Consider the following 22,527-nt stretch of genomic DNA (forward strand, 5'->3'; position numbering starts at 1 on the left):
GAACCGCACAAACACCACGCCTATGGAATACTGAAGAATCATTATGCCAATGTGATCCTGCTCTAGAAAATTTGAAAGAGAAAACTTTGCACGTCCTTCTCCGGTCATGCACATACACCTATGTATTGAGCATGCCGCCCCTTGAGTTAGCCTTGTCAGTATGGCCATGAACATATACCTCTGGACATCAAATCCTTCAAATCAGAGGTAACATTTTGGGTTTTGCCAAAATGTCTCGTACCACTGGCAAATTCATGGAAGATGATACGTAACTCAATCGACTACTATCCTAACATTCTCCGTTATAAGGATTTTGGAAGACTAATTTTTGATGAAGGAATCAAACTGGTATAAATAATACGTACTATCACTAAAACAAGACGTTGACCAAGAACCTAGGATCTTGCATCCATCGTATGGACCAACACAAAAACTTTACTTGATAGGAAGAACAAGAACATCAATGTGTAGAACACGTGTGTTAAAATAAAATACCACCTATTGTCTTTTAGCTTGATGATAAAATCGTATTATGTGACAACAATCACGAAGAAGAAATATCGACCGCCGCCATATTGTGAAGTGAACTCTTAATCACAGAGCTATCATTGATTCCTAACAATTAGAAGAAATAGGATATGCATGTGAGAATTCATTTTCTTAATATCTCCATAGTCCAAGAGAAACATGCATGCAAAATTGAAGAGAAACACCATATAATTTCTTGTAAATTTATTACAACACTAAAGGTAACCCGACTAGTCTAAAGGGCTGAAATTTACGAGCTTCCATGTGTTCTGATTACTCGGGACTTCCTCTAGTAACCATCCTTTGTATGTGCCATGTGAGCCACCTGGTCTCATGGCATCGATGACAAGCCGATAACTTACACCATTCCTAATTTGATATTCACCGCTTAACCTTCTGAAACTTGAGCACATCATTGCCCCCCATTTTGGTGTGCTCTGTCACCAGCCACTTACCGAGACCCTGGATGTATGGGTCGGTGATGTTCTTAATCTTGTACCAATCATCGGGGTTTCCCGTGGCGGGCACTGTAGCGGCATAAATGAGAGTGGTAATGGCGACGAGGAGGAATGCGGTCCTCATGGTATTTATGGTTATTATTATTCGACGTTGCAATAATCCATGGCTTTGAAGTTTGAGATCAATGGAGACGACTATGGTTCTGATGAAGGGCGAAGACAATGTAGGGAATATTGAAATATATAAACTACTCGAGAAGGAAAATATAGCAGCAAAAAATTATTACATATATCCAGGAAATACAATTTTCTCTTTTGTTTGGAAAATATTAATTCAAGGCTTCTAATAAGATATTATATTTGTCTACCATTTAATGTAGATGTAATACTGCTCCGATTAGACGCCGAAGATAAGCTCAATTTTTTATTCAAGCAAATTTACTTCTAATTGACCTTTTGTAAAAGTTGGCCCATAATTAATTTATAATTAACCTATTTCAATTGTTATTAATGAATTTCATTTATATTAGGAGGCTAATTTGAAGTAAATTTATCATCACACCAAGTCAATCCTCATTATGAAGGGTTTCCGGAAATAAATTTGACATATAGAAAAAGAATTTCGATCTTAGGTGACAAAGGATTATCAAAATAATAACAATTTATAATATTACACTAGTACTACTGATAATTTTTTCTTACAAAAACCCGTGTTTTCCAGCTATTTTTGAAATATGAAGTAAAATGTAGACCTACCCACACGTGTAGAACCGAGCAAACACCAAGCCTATGGAACACTGAACAATCATTATGTCAATGTGATCCTGCTCTGGATAATTTGAAAGAGAAAACTTTGCACGTCCTTCTCCGGTCATGCACATATACCTATATATTGAGCATGCCACCCCTTGAGTTAGCCTTGTCAGTATGGCCATGAACATATACCTATGGACATCAAACCCTTCAAATGAGAGGTAACATTTTGGGTTTTGCCAAAATGTCCGTACCACTGAAAAATTCATGGAAGATGATACGTAACTCAATCGACTAATATCCTAACATTGTCTGTTATAAGGATTTTGGAAGACTAATTTTTGATGAAGGAATTAAACTGGTATAAATACTAGATACTATCACTAAAACAAGACGTTGACCAAGCACGTAGGATCTTGCATCCATCGTATGTACCAACACAAAACTTACCTTGATAGAAAAGACAAGAGCATCAATGTGTAGAACATGTGTCTTAAAATAAAATACCACCTATTGTCTCTTAGCTTGATGATAAGACCGTACTATGTGACAACAAACACGGAGAAGAAATATCGACCGCCGTCATATTGTGAAGTGAACTCTTAATCACATGGCTATCATTGAATACTATTAATTAGAAGAAATAGGATATGCATGTGAGTATTCATTTTCTTAATATCTCCATAGTCCAAGAGAAAGCATGCATGCAAAATTAAAGAGAAACACCATATATTTTTTTGTAAATTTATTACAACACTAAAGTTAACCCGACTAGTCTAAAGGGCTGAAATTTACGAGCTTCCATGTGTTCTGATTACTCGGGACTTCCTCTAGTAACCATCCTTTGTATGTGCCATGTGAGCCACCTGGTCTCATGGCATCGATGACAAGCCGATAACTTACACCATTCCTAATTTGATATTCGCCGCTTAGCACCTTCCGAAACTTGAGCCCATCATTGCCCCCCATTTTGGTGTGCTCCGTCACCAGCCCACTTGCCGAGCCCCTCGATGTATGGGTTGGTGATGTTCTTAATCTTGGACCAATCATCGGGGTTTCCTGTGGCAGGCATTGCAGCGGCATAAATGAGAGTGGTAATGGCGACAAGGAGGAGTGCGGTTCTCATGGTATTTAGGGTTATTATTATTCGACGTTGGAATAATCGATGGCTTTGAAGTTTGAGATCAATAGATGCGACTATGGTTCTGATGAAGGGAGAAGACAATGTAGGGAATATTGAAATATATAAACTACTCGAGAAGGAAAATATAGCAGCAAAAAATTATTACATATATCCTGGAAATATAATTTTTTCTTTTGTTTGGAAAATATTAATTCAAGGCTTCTAATAAGATACTATATTTGTCTACCATTTAATGTAGATGTAATATCGCTCCGATTAGACACCGAAGATAAGCTCAATTTTTTCTTCAAGAAAATTTACTTCTAATTGACGTTTTGTAAAAGTTGGCCCATAATTAATTTATAATTAACCTATTTCAATTGTTATTAATGAATTTCATTTATATTAGGAGGCTAATTAGAAGTAAATTTATCATCACGTCAAGTTAATCCTCCTTATGAAGGGTTTCGGAAATAAATTTGACATATAGAAAAAGAATTTTGATCTTAGGTGACAAAGGATTATCAAAATAATAAGAATTTATAATAGTACACTAGTACTATGATACTTTTTTCTTACAAAACCCGTGTTTTCTAGCTGTTTTTGAAACACGAAAAAAAATGTAGATGTACCCACACGTGTAGAACCGCACAAACACCACGCCTATGGAATACTGAAGAATCATTATGCCAATGTGATCCTGCTCTAGATAATTTGAAAGAGAAAACTTTGCACGTCTGATACGTCTCCGACGTATCGATAATTTCTTATGTTCTATGCCATATTATTGATGATACCTACATGTTTTATGCACAATTTATGTCATATTCGTGCATTTTCTGGAACTAACCTATTAACAAGATGCCGAAGTGCCAGCTCTCGTTTTCTCGCTGTTTTTGGTTTCAGAAATCCTAGTAACGAAATATTCTCGGAATTGGACGAAACGAAGACCCGTGGGCCTATTTTTCCATGGAGCTTCCGAAGACCGAAGAACATACGAAGTGGGGCCACGAGGTGGCCAAACCACATGGCGGCGCGGCCAAGGGGGCCCGCGCCGCCCTGTGGTGTGGGCCCTCGTCCGGCCCCCGACTCGCCCTTCCGCCTACTTAAAGCCTCCGTCGCGAAACCCCCGATGCGAAAAACCACGATACGGAAAACCTTACCGAGACGCCGCCGCCGCCGATCCCATCTCGGGGGATTCTCGGAGATCTCCTCCGGCACCCCGCCGGAGAGGGGATTCATCTCCCGGAGGACTCTACACCGCCATGGTCGCCTCCGGAGTGATGAGTGAGTAGTTCACCCTCGGACTATGGGTCCATAGCAGTAGCTAGATGGTTGTCTTCTCCTCATTGTGCTTCATTGTTGGATCTTGTGAGCTGCCTAACATGATCAAGATCATCTATCTGTAATTCTCTATGTTGTTTTTGTCGGGATCCGATGGATAGAGAATACCATGTCATGTTAATTATCAAGTTATTACATATGTGTTGTTTATGATCTTGCATGCTCTCCGTTTCTAGTAGAGGCTCTGGCCAAGTTTTTACTTTTAACTCCAAGAGGGAGTATTTATGCTCGATAGTGGGTTCATGTCCGCATTGACACTCGGGGAGTGACAGAAACCCCTAAGGTTGTGTTGTGCTCGTTGCCACTAGGGATAAAACATTGGCGCTATGTCCGAGGATGTAGTTGTTGATTACATTACGCACCATACTTAATGCAATTGTCCGTTGTTAGCAACTTAATACCGGAGGGGGTTCGGATGATAACCCGAAGGTGGACTTTTTAGGCATAGATGCAGCTTGGATGGCGGTCTATGTACTTTGTCGTAATGCCCAATTAAATCTCACTATACTTATCATGTCATGTATGTGCATTGTTATGCTCTCTCTATTTGTCAATTGCCCGACCGTAATTTGTTCACCCAACATGCTTTTATCTTATGGGAGAGACACATCTAGTGAACTCGTGGACCCCGATCCATTCTTTAATACCGAAATACAAATCTGCCGCAATACTTGTTTTACTATTTTCTCTCGCAAACAATCATCTTCCACACAATACGGTTAATCCTTTGTTACAGCAAGCCGGTGAGATTGACAACCTCACTGTTTCGTTGGGGCAAAGTACTTTGGTTGTGTTGTGCGAGTTCCACGTTGGCGCCGAATCTCCGGTGTTGCGCCGCACTACATCCCGCCGCCATCAACCTTCAACGTGCTTCTTGGCTCCTCCCGGTTCGATAAACCTTGGTTTCTTTCGAGGGAAAACTTGCTGCCGTGCGCATCATACCTTCCTCTTGGGGTTGCCCAACGAACGTGTGAAATACACGCCATCAAGCTCTTTTTCTGGCGCCGTTGCCGGGGAGATCAAGACACGCTGCAAGGGGAGTCTCCACTTCTCAATCTCTTTACTTTGTTTTTGTCTTGCTTTATTTTATTTACTACTCTGTTTGTTGCATTATATCAAAACACAAAAAATTAGTTGCTAGCTTTACTTTATTTGCTATCTTGTTTGCTATATCAAAAACACAAAAAAATTAGTTTACTTGCATTTACTTTATCTAGTTTGCTTTATTTACTATTGCTAAAATGGCCAACCCTGAAAATACTAAGTTGTGTGACTTCACTAGCACAAATAATAATGATTTCCTATGCACACCTATTGCTCCACCTGCTACTATAGCAGAATTCTTTGAAATTAAACCTGCTTTACTTAATCTTGTCATGAGAGAGCAATTTTCTGGTGTTAGTTCTGATGATGCCGCTGCCCATCTCAATAATTTTGTTGAACTATGTGAAATGCAAAAGTATAAAGATGTAGATGGTGAAATTATAAAATTAAAATTGTTTCCTTTCTCATTAAGAGGAAGAGCTAAAGATTGGTTGCTATCTCTGCCTAAGAATAGTATTGATTCCTGGACTAAATGCAAGGATGCTTTTATTGGTAGATATTATCCCCCTGCTAAAATTATATCTTTGAGGAGTAGCATAATGAATTTTAAACAATTGGATAATGAACATGTTGCTCAAGCTTGGGAAAGAATGAAATCTTTGGTTAAAAATTGCCCAACCCATGGACCGACTACTTGGATGATCATCCAAACCTTCTATGCAGACTAAATTTTTCTTCGCGGAATTTATTGGACTCAGCTGCTGGAGGTACCTTTATGTCCATCACTCTTGGTGAAGAAACAAAGCTTCTTGATAATATGATGGTTAATTACTCTGAATGGCACACGGAAAGAGCTCCACAAGGTAAGAAGGTAAATTCTGTTGAAGAATCCTCTTCCTTGAATGATAAGGTTGATTCTATTATGTCTATGCTTGCGAATGATAGGACTAATGTTGATCCTAGTAATGTTCCATTAGCTTCATTGGTTGCCCAAGATGAACATGTTGATGTAAACTTCATTAAAAATAATAATTTCAACAACAATGCTTATCGGAACAATTCTAGTAATAACTATAGGCCATATCCTTATAATAATGGTAACGGTTATGCTAATTCTTATGGGAATTCTTACAACAATAATAGGAATACACCCCCTGGACTTGAAGCCATGTTTAAAGAATTTATTAGTACACAAACTGCCTTTAACAAATCTGTTGAGGAAAAGCTCAATAAAATTGATATTCTTGTTTCTAGAGTTGATAGTCTTGCCTCTGATGTTGATCTTTTGAAATCGAAAGTTATGCCTAATATGGATATTGAAAATAAAATTGTTACTACAGCAAATGCCATCCAAGTTAGAATTAATGAGAATATAAGATTAATGGCTGAACTCGCGTGCTAGGTGGGATAGAGAAGAAAATGAAAAACTAGCTAAAAAGGAAAATGTAGCTAAAGTTTGGACTATTACCACCACTAGCAATGTTAATGATTCATATGTTGCTGCACCTCCTACTATCAATGGTAAAATAATTGGTGTTGGCAATGCTTCTACTCCTAGTGCAAAGCGCGCAAAATTACCTGAAACCGCTAAAACCGCTCGAAACTCGCTTGTGATAAAACCGCTGAAATTTTTTCCAACCTTGGGGATGATAATCCCATTGCTTTAGATTGTAATGATTTAGATTTTGATGATTGCCATATCTCTGAAGTTATAAAGTTCTTGCAAAAACTTGCTAAGAGTCCCAATGCTAGCGCTATAAATTTGGCTTTCACAAAACATATTACAAATGCTCTCATAAAAGCTAGAGAAGAGAAACTAAAACTTGAAACTTCTATTCCTAGAAAGCTAGAGGATGGTTGGGAGCCCATCATTAAAATGAGAGTCAAAGATTTTGATTGTAATGCCTTATGTGATCTTGGTGCAAGTATTTCGTTATGCCTAAAAAAGTCTATGATATGCTTGACTTGCCACCATTGAAGAATTGTTATTTGGATGTTAATCTCGCCGATAATGCTAAAAAGAAACCTTTGGGGAAAGTTGATAATGTTCATATTATGGTTAACAATAACCTTGTCCCCGTTGATTTTGTTGTCTTGGATATTGAATGCAATGCATCTTGCCCCATTATATTGGGAAGACCTTTTCTTCGAACCGTTGGTGCTACTATTGATATGAAGGAAGGTAATATTAAATATCAATTTCCTCTCAAGAAAGGTATGGAACACTTCCCTAGAAAGAGAATGAAGTTATCTTATGATTCTATCATTAGAACAAATTATGATGTTGATGCTTCGTCTCTTGATGTTACTTGAGATACACTTTCTGCGCCTAGCTGAAAGGCGTTAAAGAAAAGCGCTTATGGGAGACGACCCATGTTTTTACTCCAGTATTTTTGTTTTATATTTGTGTCTTGGAAGTTGTTTACTACTGTAGCAACCTCTCCTTATCTTAGTTTTGAGTTTTGTTGTGCCAAGTAAAGTCTTTGATAGAAAAGTAAGTACTAGATTTGGATTACTGCGCAGTTCCAGATTTCTTTGCCGTCACGAATCTGGGTCTATCTCCCTGTAGGTAGCTCAGAAAATTACGCCAATTTACGAGCATGATCCCCAGATATGTACGCAACTTTCATTCAATTTGAGCATTTTCGTTTTAGCAAGTCTGGTGGCCCAATAAAATCCATCTTTACGGACTGTTCTGTTTTGACAGATTCTGTCTTTTATTTCGCATTGCCTCTTTTGCTATGTTGGATGAATTTCTTTGATCCACTAATGTCCAAGTAGCTTTATGCAATGTCCAGAAGTGTTAAGAATGATTGTGTCACCTCTGAACATGTGAATTTTTATTATGCACTAACCCTCTAATGAGTTGTTTCGAGTTTGGTGTGGAGGAAGTTTTCAAGGATCAAGAGAGGAGTATGATGCAATATGATCAAGGAGAGTGAAAGCTCTAAGCTTGGGGATGCCCCGGTGGTTCACCCCTGCATATATTAAGAAGACTCAAGCGTCTAAGCTTGGGGATGGCCAAGGCATCCCCTTCTTCATCGACAACATTATCAGGTTCCTCCCCTGAAACTATATTTTTATTCCGTCACATCTTATGCACTTTGCTTGGAGCGTCGGTTTGTTTTTGTTTTTTGTTTTGTTTCAATAAAATGGATCCTAGCATTCACTTTATGGGAGAGAGAGACACGCTCCGCTGTTGCATATGGACAAATATGTCCTTAGGCTCTACTCACAGTATTCATGGCGAAGTTCTTCTTCGTTAAATTGTTATATGGTTGGAATTGGAAAATGATACATGTAGTAAATTGCTATAATGTCTTGGATAATTTGATACTTGGCAATTGTTGTGCTCATGTTTAAGCTCTTGCATCATATACTTTGCACCCATTAATGAAGAAATACTTAGAGCTTGCTAATTTGGTTTGCATATTTAGTTTCTCTAGAGTCTAGATAACATCTAGTATTGAGTTTTGAACAACAAGGAAGACGGTATGGAGTCTTATAATGTTTACCATATGTCTTTTATGTGAGTTTTGCTGTACCGTTCATCCTTGTGTTTGTTTCAAATAACCTTGCTAGCCTAAACCTTGTATCGAGAGGGAATACTTCTCATGCATCCAAAATCCTTGAGCCAACCACTATGCCATTTGTGTCCACCATACCTACCTACTACATGGTATTTATCCGCCATTCCAAAGTAAATTGCTTGAGTGCTACCTTTAAAATTCCACCATTCACCTTTGCAATATATAGCTCATGGGACAAATAGCTTAAAAACTATTGTGGTATTGAATATGTACTTATGCACTTTATCTCTTATTAAGTTGCTTGTTGAGCGATAACCATGTTTCTGGGACGCCATCAACTATTCTTTGTTGGATATCATGTGAGTTGCTATGCATGTCCGTCTTGTCTCGAAGCAAGAGAGATCTACCACCTTCATGGTTGGAGCATGCATATTGTTAGAGAAGAACTTTGGGCCGCTAACTAAAGCCATGATTCATGGTGGAAGTTTCAGTTTGGACATATATCCTCAATCTCATATGAGAATAATAATTGTTGCAACATGCTTATGCATTAAAGAGGAGTCCATTATCTGTTGTCCATGTTGTCCCGGTATGGATGTCTAAGTTGAGAATAATCAAAAGCGAGAAATCCAAAATGCGAGCTTTCTCCTTAGACCTTTGTACAAGCGGCATGGAGGTACCCCATTGTGACACTTGGTCAAAACATGTGCATTGCAAAGATCCGGTAGTCCAAGTTAATTAGGACAAGGTGCGGGCACTATTAGTATACTATGCATGAGACTTGCAACTTGTAAGATATAATGTACATAACTCATATGCTTTATTACTACCGTTGACAAAATTGTTTCATGTTTTCAAAATAAAAGCTCTAGCACAAATATAGCAATCGATGCTTTCCTCTTTGAAGGACCATTCTTTTTACTTTTATGTTGAGTCAGTTCACCTATCTCTCTCCACCTCAAGAAGCAAACACTTGTGTGAACCGTGCATTGATTCCTACATACTTGCATATTGTACTTGTTATATTACTCTATGTTGACAATTATCCATGAGATATACATGTTACAAGTTGAAAGCAACCGCTGAAACTTAATCTTCCTTTGTGTTGCTTCAATACCTTTACTTTGATTTATTGCTTTATGAGTTAAACTCTTATGCAAGACTTATTGATACTTGTCTTGAAGTACTATTCATGAAAAGTCTTTGCTTTATGATTCAGTTGTTTACTCATGTCATTACCATTGTTTTGATCGCTGCATCCACTACATATGTTTACAAATAGTATGATCAAGGTTATGATGGCATATCACTTCAGAAATTATCTTTGTTATCGTTTTACTCGCTCGGGACGAGCAGTAACTAAGCTTGGGGATGCTTGATACGTCTCCGACGTATCGATAATTTCTTATGTTCTATGCCATATTATTGATGATACCTACATGTTTTATGCACACTTTATGTCATATTCGTGCATTTTCTGGAACTAACCTATTAACAAGATGCCGAAGTGTCAGTTCCTGTTTTCTGCTGTTTTTGGTTTCAGAAATCCTAGTAACGAAATATTCTCGGAATTGGACGAAACGAAGACCCAGGGGCCTATTTTTCCACGGAGCTTCCAGAACACCGAAGAACATACGAAGTGGGGCCACGAGGTGGCCAAACCACATGGCGGCGCGGCCAAGGGGGCCGCGCCGCCCGTGGTGTGGGCCCTCGTCCGGCCCCCGACTCGCCCTTCCGCCTACTTAAAGCCTCCGTCGCGAAACCCCTGATGCGAAAAACCACGATACGGAAAACCTTACCGAGACGCCGCCGCCGCCGATCCCATCTCGGGGATTCCGGAGATCTCCTCCGGCACCCCGCCGGAGAGGGGATTCATCTCCCGGAGGACTCTACACCGCCATGGTCGCCTCCGGAGTGATGAGTGAGTAGTTCACCCCTGGACTATGGGTCCATAGCAGTAGCTAGATGGTTGTCTTCTCCTCATTGTGCTTCATTGTTGGATCTTGTGAGCTGCCTAACATGATCAAGATCATCTATCTGTAATTCTCTATGTTGTGTTTGTCGGGATCCGATGGATAGAGAATACCATGTCATGTTAATTATCAAGTTATTACATATGTGTTGTTTATGATCATGCATGCTCTCCGTTTCTAGTAGAGGCTCTGGCCAAGTTTTTACTTTTAACTCCAAGAGGGAGTATTTATGCTCGATAGTGGGTTCATGCCTGCATTGACACCTGGGGAGTGACGTAAACCCCTAAGGTTGTGTTGTGCTCGTTTCCACTAGGGATAAAACATTGGCGCTATGTCCGAGGATGTAGTTGTTGATTACATTACGCACCATACTTAATGCAATTGTCTCGTTGTTAGCAACTTAATACTCGGAGGGGGTTCGGATGATAACCTCGAAGGTGGACTTTTTAGGCATAGATGCAGTTGGATGGCGGTCTATGTACTTTGTCGTAATGCCCAATTAAATCTCACTATACTTATCATGTCATGTATGTGCATTGTTATGCTCTCTCTATTTGTCAATTGCCCGACTGTAATTTGTTCACCCAACATGCTTTTATCTTATGGGAGAGACACCTCTAGTGAACTGTGGACCCCGGTCCATTCTTTAATACTGAAATACAAATCTGCTGCAATACTTGTTTTACTATTTTCTCTCGCAAACAATCATCTTCCACACAATACGGTTAATCCTTTGTTACAGCAAGCCGGTGAGATTGACAACCTCACTGTTTCGTTGGGGCAAAGTACTTTGGTTGTGTTGTGCAGGTTCCACGTTGGCGCCGGAATCTCTGGTGTTGCGCCGCACTACATCCCGCCGCCATCAACCTTCAACGTGCTTCTTGGCTCCTCCTGGTTCGATAAACCTTGGTTTCTTTCTGAGGGAAAACTTGCTGCTGTGCGCATCATACCTTCCTCTTGGGGTTGCCCAACGAACGTGTGAAATACATGCCATCAACGTCCTTCTCCGGTCATGCACATACACCTATGTATTGAGCATGCCACCCCTTGAGTTAGCCTTGTCAGTATGGCCATGAACATATACCTCTGGACATCAAATCCTTCAAATGAGAGGTAACATTTTGGGTTTTGCCAAAATGTCTCGTACCACTGGCAAATTCATGGAAGATGATACGTAACTCAATCGACTACTATCCTAACATTCTCCGTTATAAGGATTTTGGAAGACTAATTTTTGATGAAGGAATCAAACTGGTATAAATAATACGTACTATCACTAAAACAAGACGTTGACCAAGAACCTAGGATCTTGCATCCATCGTATGGACCAACACAAAAACTTTACTTGATAGGAAGAACAAGAACATCAATGTGTAGAACACGTGTGTTAAAATAAAATACCACCTATTGTCTTTTAGCTTGATGATAAAACCGTATTATGTGACAACAATCACGAAGAAGAAATATCGACCGCTGCCATATTGTGAAGTGAACTCTTAATCACAGAGCTATCATTGATTCCTAACAATTAGAAGAAATAGGATATGCATGTGAGAATTCATTTTCTTAATATCTCCATAGTCCAAGAGAAACATGCATGCAAAATTGAAGAGGAACACCATATAATTTCTTGTAAATTTATTACAACACTAAAGGTAACCCGACTAGTCTAAAGGGCTGAAATTTACGAGCTTCCATGTGTTCTGATTACTCGGGACTTCCTCTAGTAACCATCCTTTGTATGTGCCATGTGAGCCACCTGGTCTCATGGCATCGATGACAAGCCGATAACTTACACCATTCCTAATTTGATATTCACCGCTTAACCTTCTGAAACTTGAGCCCATCATTGCCCCCCATTTTGGTGTGCTCTGTCACCAGCCACTTGCCGAGCCCCTGGGTGTATGGGTCGGTGATGTTCTTAATCTTGGACCAATCATCGGGGTTTCCCGTGGCGGGCACTGTAGCGGCATAAATGAGAGTGGTAATGGCGACGAGGAGGAATGCGGTCCTCATGGTATTTATGGTTATTATTATTCGACGTTGCAATAATCGATGGCTTTGAAGTTTGAGATCAATGGAGGCGACTATGGTTCTGATGAAGGGCGAAGACAATGTAGGGAATATTGAAATATATAAACTACTCGAGAAGGAAAATATAGCAGCAAAAAATTATTACATATATCCAGGAAATACAATTTTCTCTTTTGTTTGGAAAATATTAATTCAAGGCTTCTAATAAGATATTATATTTGTCTACCATTTAATGTAGATGTAATACTGCTCCGATTAGACGCCGAAGATAAGCTCAATTTTTTATTCAAGCAAATTTACTTCTAATTGACCTTTTGTAAAAGTTGGCCCATAATTAATTTATAATTAACCTATTTCAATTGTTATTAATGAATTTCATTTATATTAGGAGGCTAATTTGAAGTAAATTTATCATCACGTCAAGTCAATCCTCATTATGAAGGGTTTCCGGAAATAAATTTGACATATAGAAAAAGAATTTCGATCTTAGGTGACAAAGGATTATCAAAATAATAACAATTTATAATATTACACTAGTACTACTGATAATTTTTTCTTACAAAAACCCGTGTTTTCCAGCTATTTTTGAAACATGAAGTAAAATGTAGACGTACCCACACGTGTAGAACCGAGCAAACACCAAGCCTATGGAACACTGAACAATCATTATGTCAATGTGATCCTGCTCTGGATAATTTGAAAGAGAAAACTTTGCACGTCCTTCTCCGGTCATGCACATATACCTATATATTGAGCATGCCACCCCTTGAGTTAGCCTTGTCAGTATGGCCATGAAAATATACCTATGGACATCAAACCCTTCAAATGAGAGGTAACATTTTGGGTTTTGCCAAAATGTCTCGTACCACTGAAAAATTCATGGAAGATGATACGTAACTCAATCGACTAATATCCTAACATTGTCCGTTATAAGGATTTTGGAAGACTAATTTTTTATGAAGGAATCAAACTGGTATAAATAATAGATACTATCACTAAAACAAGACGTTGACCAAGCACGTAGGATCTTGCATCCATCGTATGGACCAACACAAAACTTACCTTGATAGAAAATACAAGAGCATCAATGTGTAGAACATGTGTCTTAAAATAAAATACCACCTATTGTCTCTTAGCTTGATGATAAGACCGTACTATGTGACAACAAACACGGAGAAGAAATATTGACCGCCGTCATATTGTGAAGTGAACTCTTAATCACATGGCTATCATTGAATACTATTAATTAGAAGAAATAGGATATGCATGTGAGTATTCATTTTCTTAATATCTCCATAGTCCAAGAGAAAGCATGCATGCAAAATTAAAGAGAAACACCATATAATTTTTTGTAAATTTATTACAACACTAAAGTTAACCCGACTAGTCTAAAGGGCTGAAATTTACGAGCTTCCATGTGTTCTGATTACTCGGGACTTCCTCTAGTAACCATCCTTTGTATGTGCCATGTGAGCCACCTGGTCTCATGGCATCGATGACAAGCCGATAACTTACACCATACCTAATTTGATTTTCGCCGCTTAGCACCTTCTGAAACTTGAGCCCATCATTGCCCCCCATTTTGGTGTGCTCCGTCACCAGCCACTTGCCGAGCCCCTGGATGTATGGGTTGGTGATGTTCTTAATCTTGGACCAATCATCGGGGTTTCTGTGGCAGGCACTGCAGCGGCATAAATGAGAGTGGTAATGGCGACGAGGAGGAGTGCGGTTCTCATGGTATTTAGGGTTATTATTATTCGACGTTGGAATAATCGATGGCTTTGAAGTTTGAGATCAATGGAAGCGACTATGGTTCTGATGAAGGGAGAAGACAATGTAGGGAATATTGAAATATATAAACTACTCGAGAAGGAAAATATAGCAGCAAAAAATTATTACATATATCCTGGAAATATAATTTTTTCTTTTGTTTGGAAAATATTAATTCAAGGCTTCTAATAAGATACTGTATTTGTCTACCATTTAATGTAGATGTAATACTGCTCCGATTAGACACCGAAGATAAGCTCAATTTTTTCATCAAGAAAATTTACTTCTAATTGACGTTTTGTATAAGTTGGCCCATAATTAATTTATAATTAACCTATTTCAATTGTTATTAAGGAATTTCATTTATATTAGGAGGCTAATTAGAAGTAAATTTATCATCACATCAAGTTAATCCTCCTTATGAAGGGTTTCTGGAAATAAATTTGACATATAGTAAAAGAATTTTGATCTTAGGTGACAAAGGATTATCAAAATAATAAGAATTTATAATAGTACTCCCTCCGTTCCTTTTTAATTGACTCGGATTTAGTACAAATTTGTACTAAATTTGAGTCAATTAAAAAAGAACGGAGGGAGTACACTAGTACTACTGATACTTTTTTCTTACAAAACCCGTGTTTTCTAGCTGTTTTTGAAACACGAAAAAAAATGTAGACGTACCCACACATGTAGAACCGCACAAACACCACGCCTATGGAATACTGAAGAATCATTATAACAATGTGATCCTGCTCTAGATAATTTGAAAGAGAAAACTTTGCACGTCCTTCTCCGGTCATGCACATACACCTATGTATTGAGCATGCCGCCCCTTGAGTTAGCCTTGTCAGTATGGCCATGAACATATACCTCTGGACATCAAACCCTTCAAATGAGAGGTAACATTTTTGGTTTTGCCAAAATATCTCGTACCACTGGCAAATTCATGGAAGATGATACGTAACTCAATCGACTACTATCCTAACATTCTCCGTTATAAGGATTTTGGAAGACTAATTTTTGATGAAGGAATCAAACTGGTATAAATAATACGTACTATCACTAAAACAAGACGTTGACCAAGAACCTAGGATCTTGCATCCATCGTATGGACCAACTCAAAAACTTTACTTGATAGGAAGAACAAGAACATCAATGTGTAGAACACGTGTGTTAAAATAAAATACCACCTATTGTCTCTTAGCTTGATGATAAAACCGTATTATGTGACAACAATCACGAAGAAGAAATATCGACCGCCGCCATGTTGTGAAGTGAACTCTTAATCGCAGAGCTATCATTGATTCCTAACAATTAGAAGAAATAGGATATGCATGTGAGAATTCATTTTCTTAATATCTCCATAGTCCAAGAGAAGCATGCATGCAAAATTGAAGATAAACACCATATAATTTCTTGTAAATTTATTACAACACTAAAGGTAACCCGACTAGTCTAAAGGGCTGAAATTTACGAGCTTCCATATGTTCTGATTACTCGGGACTTCCTCTAGTAACCATCCTTTGTATGTGCCATGTGAGCCACCTGGTCTCATGGCATCGATGACAAGCCAATAACTTACACCATTCCTAATTTTATATTCACCGCTTAACCTTCTGAAACTTGAGCCCATCATTGCCCTCCATTTTGGTGTGCTCTGTCACCAGCCACTTGCCGAGCCCCTGGATGTATGGGTCGGTGATGTTCTTAATCTTGGACCAATCATCGGGGTTTCCTGTGGCGGGCACTTGTTGCGGTCAGAAACCCACCGGCGTGCAGCGACGGGCAACACAGTAGAGTCGGGAGGCTCCCAGGACTGCGGCTGGCCCTGGTCCCTCCGAGCGACGGCCCGCAAAGGGCGTGCCACCTGACCTATACCTGGTCAGGAAGGTGATGGATTTTGCCTCGCTTAGTTTCCTGCATGGCATACACGTAAACATTAAATACGAGCCTCGATCGGCTCTCAGGTTGTCCTGTGAATCGGCTCAAGGAGCCGATCCACCCATGATTCGTACGAGGTGTACGATCAGATGGTGGTCCTGCTTGATCAATATAAAGCTAAAACGACCTACGACGATTTAGGGTTTTCACCACATAATCGGAACATCCTACTCGTGATTGAGTCTGGCGGTCACGCACGGTGATCGTAAACCGACCCTAGACAAGGCCTAAAAACCAACATAAAGTTGATCCCCGGAACATCCTGTCTAGGGCTAGCAAACTACACCCTACGCGCCACTGGATCCTTCAACCCGTTTGTAAGGCCTAACTATGCAGATATTAAACTAATCCTTGAAGATCAAGGAGCAATCATAACGGATCGGATCTACTAAATAATGATCAAGCGGGGTGCCGCCCTTACACCTAAGATAGGTGTAAAGGCGGCTAGACGTCTAAGGGTTGCACGGACGAAAGCATATGATACGATGAAACAATGCTAACCCTAACACGTCTATGATAACTACGTTGCTCGCCATCAACAAGGCTTCAGTACGAGCAACACATGAACGGTGAATAAACGTGCGCTGCCTAGATCGCAAGATGCGATCTAGGTAGCATGATGCTTACCCGGAAGAAACCCTCGAGACAAGGGAGTTGGCGATGCGCCTAGATTGGTTTGTGGTGAACGTGATTGTTGTTTATTTCATAAACCCTAGATACATATTTATAGTCCGTAGACTTTCTAACACACGTATCCTACTATATTACAGATACACGGGCAAACTAGCCCAACTTTGCATATAAGGCCGATTCATATATTTCTTCCATGTATATCGTTCAAGCCCATCTTTAATCGTGGCCCACCTCTGATCCGGTCAAATTCTGGTGATAACACATGCCCCCCTGGTTTTGGAAATGACAATTCCAAAATCACTCTGCTTTTTCTTCGTCGGGCCATGTCGTGGCAGAGCAAAACCGTCGCAGTATCCTTCATCATGACGCCTTGCCCTCACAACTTCTTTGCAAGATTTGATAGCTTTAACATCACTTCCTCGGAAACCGTAATGGCATTAAATCTCCACTATACCCCCTTTATTTAACTGTGCCGAACAGTTCGCCACTTCATCCCCTTGCTCTGTTCTGGCCATCGGCACCTAAAAAACCCTCTTTCCCTGTAGCAATGTCTTCCTCTTCCTCCATCTCATCAGGCCTCTCTTTCCAATCTTCTTCCTCGAGCGAGCAGGAGTGGAACTTTGACCACGTGCCAGATGGCCCACCCGAGGCACTCGTCGGGTCAGATGGTGACTTACCTCTGACCGATGGGGAGGACGACCTCCAATTCCTCATCGAAGGGGAGCTGAAGAGCGAGAGCGAAGACGACCTCCAGTCCTGGGCGAACCCCACCTCCTCCGATGAGGAGGAGGAAGAAGAAGAAGCGGAGGAAGAGGAGGAAGAGGAGGAGGATGATACCTCCTCCTCCGTTGGGTATCCGCCGGCGAAGCGCTTCCGCGCTTGGGCGGACAGCGAGGACGATGATGATGACGAGGAAGAAGAGGCTTCGGCCGAGGGCTGGGGCAGCAGCGACGAGGAACTCTCCGGCAGCAGCGCCGACGGCAGCTACGATGCCGACGACGAGGCCAGCGAAGATTAGTAATGTAGGATTATTAGTTCCTGAGCAATCGGCTCTTCTTTTGTTCTTCCTTTCTTAAGCAATCGGCTCTTCATTGTAAAAAACCTCTCTTATTAATGAAGAAGACATTTCTCAGCTGGTTCTGTCCCTTTTCCAACTTTGCCGATTGTTAAAGTGAGTTAACACATTAAGAGCCGATGACAGCGCATCGGCCCTTGCCATAAAACGCGAGCAAGGCCAACTCTATTGTCTATTCAAATGGCAACCTGCGACTTATCCGAAAGAGCAAAACTCAAATCCCCAAATCGCCGCTTGAACGGACCCAACCCACGGCCATATGAACCTCGGATGTCAACCGCGCAGGTTCGTAACTGCAACGGACCCAATAGCAGCATCATCCAACGCTCATGCTATGGTCTCCGGCCTGAAGATGATCCTTAAACGCTCATTGCTGTCCGAACATAGTGCCTTGCTCTATCTTTTTGCAGCAACAGAGACGGCCTTGACCATGTAGATGATGATGGCTTTCCTTTCAGATTCCTTCCAGCAGCTCTGGTGGCCTTCTTGTGCAACAACTCACCGCCTTTGAAGAAGGTCATGACGCAAGGCCAGCCGATGACACCCCAATCAGCTTTTTAAAAACAGAGCATCTGCCAGGTCAGCTGCCCCCTTTTCTTCCGTTGAAAACCGATATTGCAGACGAAACGCCAACGGCTTAATGAGCAAAAGGCTGCCTTGTACGCCAGAACTGACACCTCTGACAGTACTGCTGAATTGGCGACCTCGCGCACAGAGTTGGACGTCCTCGAAGACCGACTTGGTCGAAATCCGCGTCTTGAACACGCAGCTGGTAGATCCCATGTAATTTGTACTAGAGTCGATGGCTGTGCATCGGCTGTACATCGTGAGAATTTTTTTTTTACCGGCCGATTTTTCTATCGGCCCCCAATATTTCACTGCACATGTATCGCACATGTTCATCTGATTAGGTGCCCCCCGAGCCGAATCTGCCAGGTAACTGCGGATATCGGCTCTGTGGTTAGCCAAGGCACTGTATTTGAACGTCGGCTCTGTTAAGACCAATGTTGATTTCTTCCAGCTCATCAGCCGACGTAAACCCGTTGTCCGTTAGATCGACGTTGAACACAGGCAGAACGTATGGTGAGGATAATTTTGGCCGATTGCTGGAATCGGCCTCCATGTTGATTGAATCGCTCAATGAAGGTTTTGCAATGTTCGTCCATAGATCTTTGGGGCCGATCACAAGGATCGGCCTTGCCACGTTCGTCCATAGACTTATTCCTGTTACACGGTCAGGCCGGTGGATAAGACCAGCCTCACTCCGTCCTTCGTCACGTCGATGCGCTCGCAGTCGTCCAAATTGATGCCTGAGAGTGGCTCTTGGCCTGTTGTCTCCCAAACGTTCATGCCAGCCGTTGAAATCTCGGCTGAGTCATCTGCGTGGACAACCTCTACTTCATCTCCATCCCATTGTATTAAGCATTGGTGCATCGTGGATGGAATGCAACGATTGGCGTGGATCCAATCTCTCCCTAGCAGGACAGCATAGGTGTTCTTGCTATCGACAATAAAGAACGTCGTAGGGATGGTTTTCCTTCCTACGGTCAGATCCGCGTTCAGAACACCTTGTGCGTCAGATGCTTGGCCATTGAAATCGCTCAGTGTAACGTTGGTCTTGATCAGGTCCGAGCTAGAGCGTCCCAACCGACGTAGCATGGAGTATGGCATAATGTTGACTGCTGCCCCGGTGTCCACCAGCATCTTGTTGACAGGCTGCCCATTGATATAACCTCGCAAGTACGGGGCCTTCGGGTGTACGTAGCTTCTTTCTCGTGGCTTCTCAAAGATAAGCGGCCGTGGGCCGTAGTCAAGTTGTGCCACGGGTGCTTCGTCTAATCCTGGAGCACTAAACTCCGTTGGAAGGATGAACACCATGTTTGTGCCAGCCGATGTCTCATCATCGGCTTTCTTTTGTACGGGGCGCCACTCTTTCTTTTGTGGCCGTCCTTCTTCGTCCGAGTTCGCTGAATTTTCGCGGCCGGATCCGGCCGCGCCTTCCTCAACGTGTGCGGGTATAACCTTTCGGCTTCCTCCAAACCACGTAGTCGCTGAACCCTACGCTACGGGAACGGCTGAGTCCATCAGGGCACCACCTTGGTCGGTGGTACTTATCTTCTTCTTCTTCATCATCGTCTTCCAATTCCTCGAGATCTTCCACTCGAGAGGACTCAGCGTGTTTGTTCCGAGGCGGGAGAGGCCCTAGACGTTTGAACACGGACACGCTAGCTGCGTCCTCCTTCTTCTGTCTACATTCTGGGCAGTTGCTGATTGTAGGCAATCGGCTCATTCCTGAATCCCAGCAGTGTCTGAAGAAGGGACAGTCCCAGTGTCTATCCATGTCGTCTTGCTCTCTTGACCTTTCCTTGGCGTGGCGCTCATATCTCTCCTCGTCGCGATCATGCTGACGATGTCTCCTGGCGTCCCTAGCCAGACGATCTCTTTCATCATCGTCGTTGTATCGTCGGCGTTGGTCGTATTGACTCACATATTTGTTGAGGAGGTGATCAGAGAGAGGTCGCTGATATCTCACATTCCTCACTTCTCCCTCCGTGATGTAGCGCTTGCCATCGTGCCGGAGCCGATCGCGTGGAGCGGCTTCCTCTTTGTCGTTGTCATGAGAGCAGCTGCCCTCATCTCTATCCTTGCCAGGGTGGTGCACAGGTCCTACCATGTTGATGTTGAACGAGAATCTTGGCTGGGACCTCCCAGGGTAAGTGCACTCCACCATGTTAACGGCGGGGAAGGGGTGTGTGTCGACTTTCATGGCGTACTGGTTAAAAATTAAACGCCCTTGTTCTATCGCCATTTGGATCTGCTGACGCCACACCCTGCAGTCGTTGGTGGCATGGGTGAACGTGTTATGCCACTTGCAGTATGGCTTTCCGTTCAGCTCCTGCGCCGTGGGGATCTTGTGGCCTTCGGGTACCTTTAGCTGCTTCTCCTTAAGTAAGAGGTCGAAAATCTGTTCAGCCTTGGTCACATCGAAGTCAAACCCTCTTGGAGGACCTTGTGGCTTAACCCATTTGCAGGACACGGGGCTTGCCCCCCGAGTCCATTCAGCCACTGCTACCTCTTGTTCTCCCGCAGAGCCTTCATCTTCATCTGCCTCAACCAGGACCACCGCACGCTTGAATTTATCCTGGTATACATCTGGGTAGCGCTGTTCATATAATGACAGCTTCTGCACCATGTGTGCCAGTGAAGGGTAGTCTGCTTGGGAGGCCACGTCGTTGATCGGTGATGTGAGACCCACCACCGCCAACTCGGCTGCTTCTTTTTCAGTCACACGAGCCGAATAGCATCGGCTCCTAACGGTCCTGAAGCGCTGGATGTATTCTGACACTGTTTCTCCACGCTTTTGTCGTACTTGTGCTAGATTGGCAATGCCAGCCTCGGAAGCCTCTGAGTGATACTGCATGTGGAATTGCTCCTCCAACTGCTTCCAAGTCCGGATTGAATCTGGTGGCAGCGATGTGTACCACCCGAAAGCCGATCCTGTGAGGGATCGTGCGAAGAACCTCACACGCAGCTCATCCGATGCTTGAGATCGTGCCCGAGCTGTGCCAAATATCGGCTCACATGCTCGATGGAGCTGGAACCATCTAATCCACTAAACTTGGAGAATTCAGGGAGCCGATATTTGGGTGGTAGCGGGATCAACTCGTACTCGTTGGGGTACGGCTTGGAATAGCCGATTGCCCTCCTTTTCGGCACCATGCCGAACTGGTCTCTCAAGATTGTACTGATCTGATCCGCGGTGCTGGCTGCAGGAGTCGAACTCTGAAGATTCGCCGGAGTGGCATACTTAGCCAGCCACGCTTGCTTCTCAAGCTCTAAGCCAACTGCAGGAGTTGGGCTCTGGAGGTTTGTCGGGGTGGCGTACTTAGCTAGCCACGTCTGCTTCTCAAGCTTTGAGCCAACTGCAGGAGTTGGGCTCTGGAGGTTTATCGGGGTGGCATACTTAGCTAGCCACGTCTGCTTCTCAAGATCTGTTCCCGAAGTTCCTCCTGCTGTTCCGAAGTCCCTGCTGTTGCGATGCGGTTCGTGAGTGCCCGATTCTTGCGGTCGCGGCACGTATGTGCACGTGTATCCGTGAGGGATCTCCTTAGGCGCCTCATGCAAGAGCCGGTAATCACTAGGGTCACCACCGATCTTGTAGACGACGTATGCCGGTGAACTCGGCACTTACGGGTGCTGCCAACGCGAATGGCAGCGGTGGTCGGGACCGGAGTGGCATCTCTCCTTGGTGAGTCCCTAGAGCTGGTCACGACGGAGAGTGCGATGCCTCGGGATTTCTGGATCACCCGAAGAGCGACAC

This window comes from Lolium rigidum, chromosome 1 (assembly GCF_022539505.1).
Source record: "Lolium rigidum isolate FL_2022 chromosome 1, APGP_CSIRO_Lrig_0.1, whole genome shotgun sequence".
Classification (NCBI taxonomy): Eukaryota; Viridiplantae; Streptophyta; class Magnoliopsida; order Poales; family Poaceae; genus Lolium; species Lolium rigidum.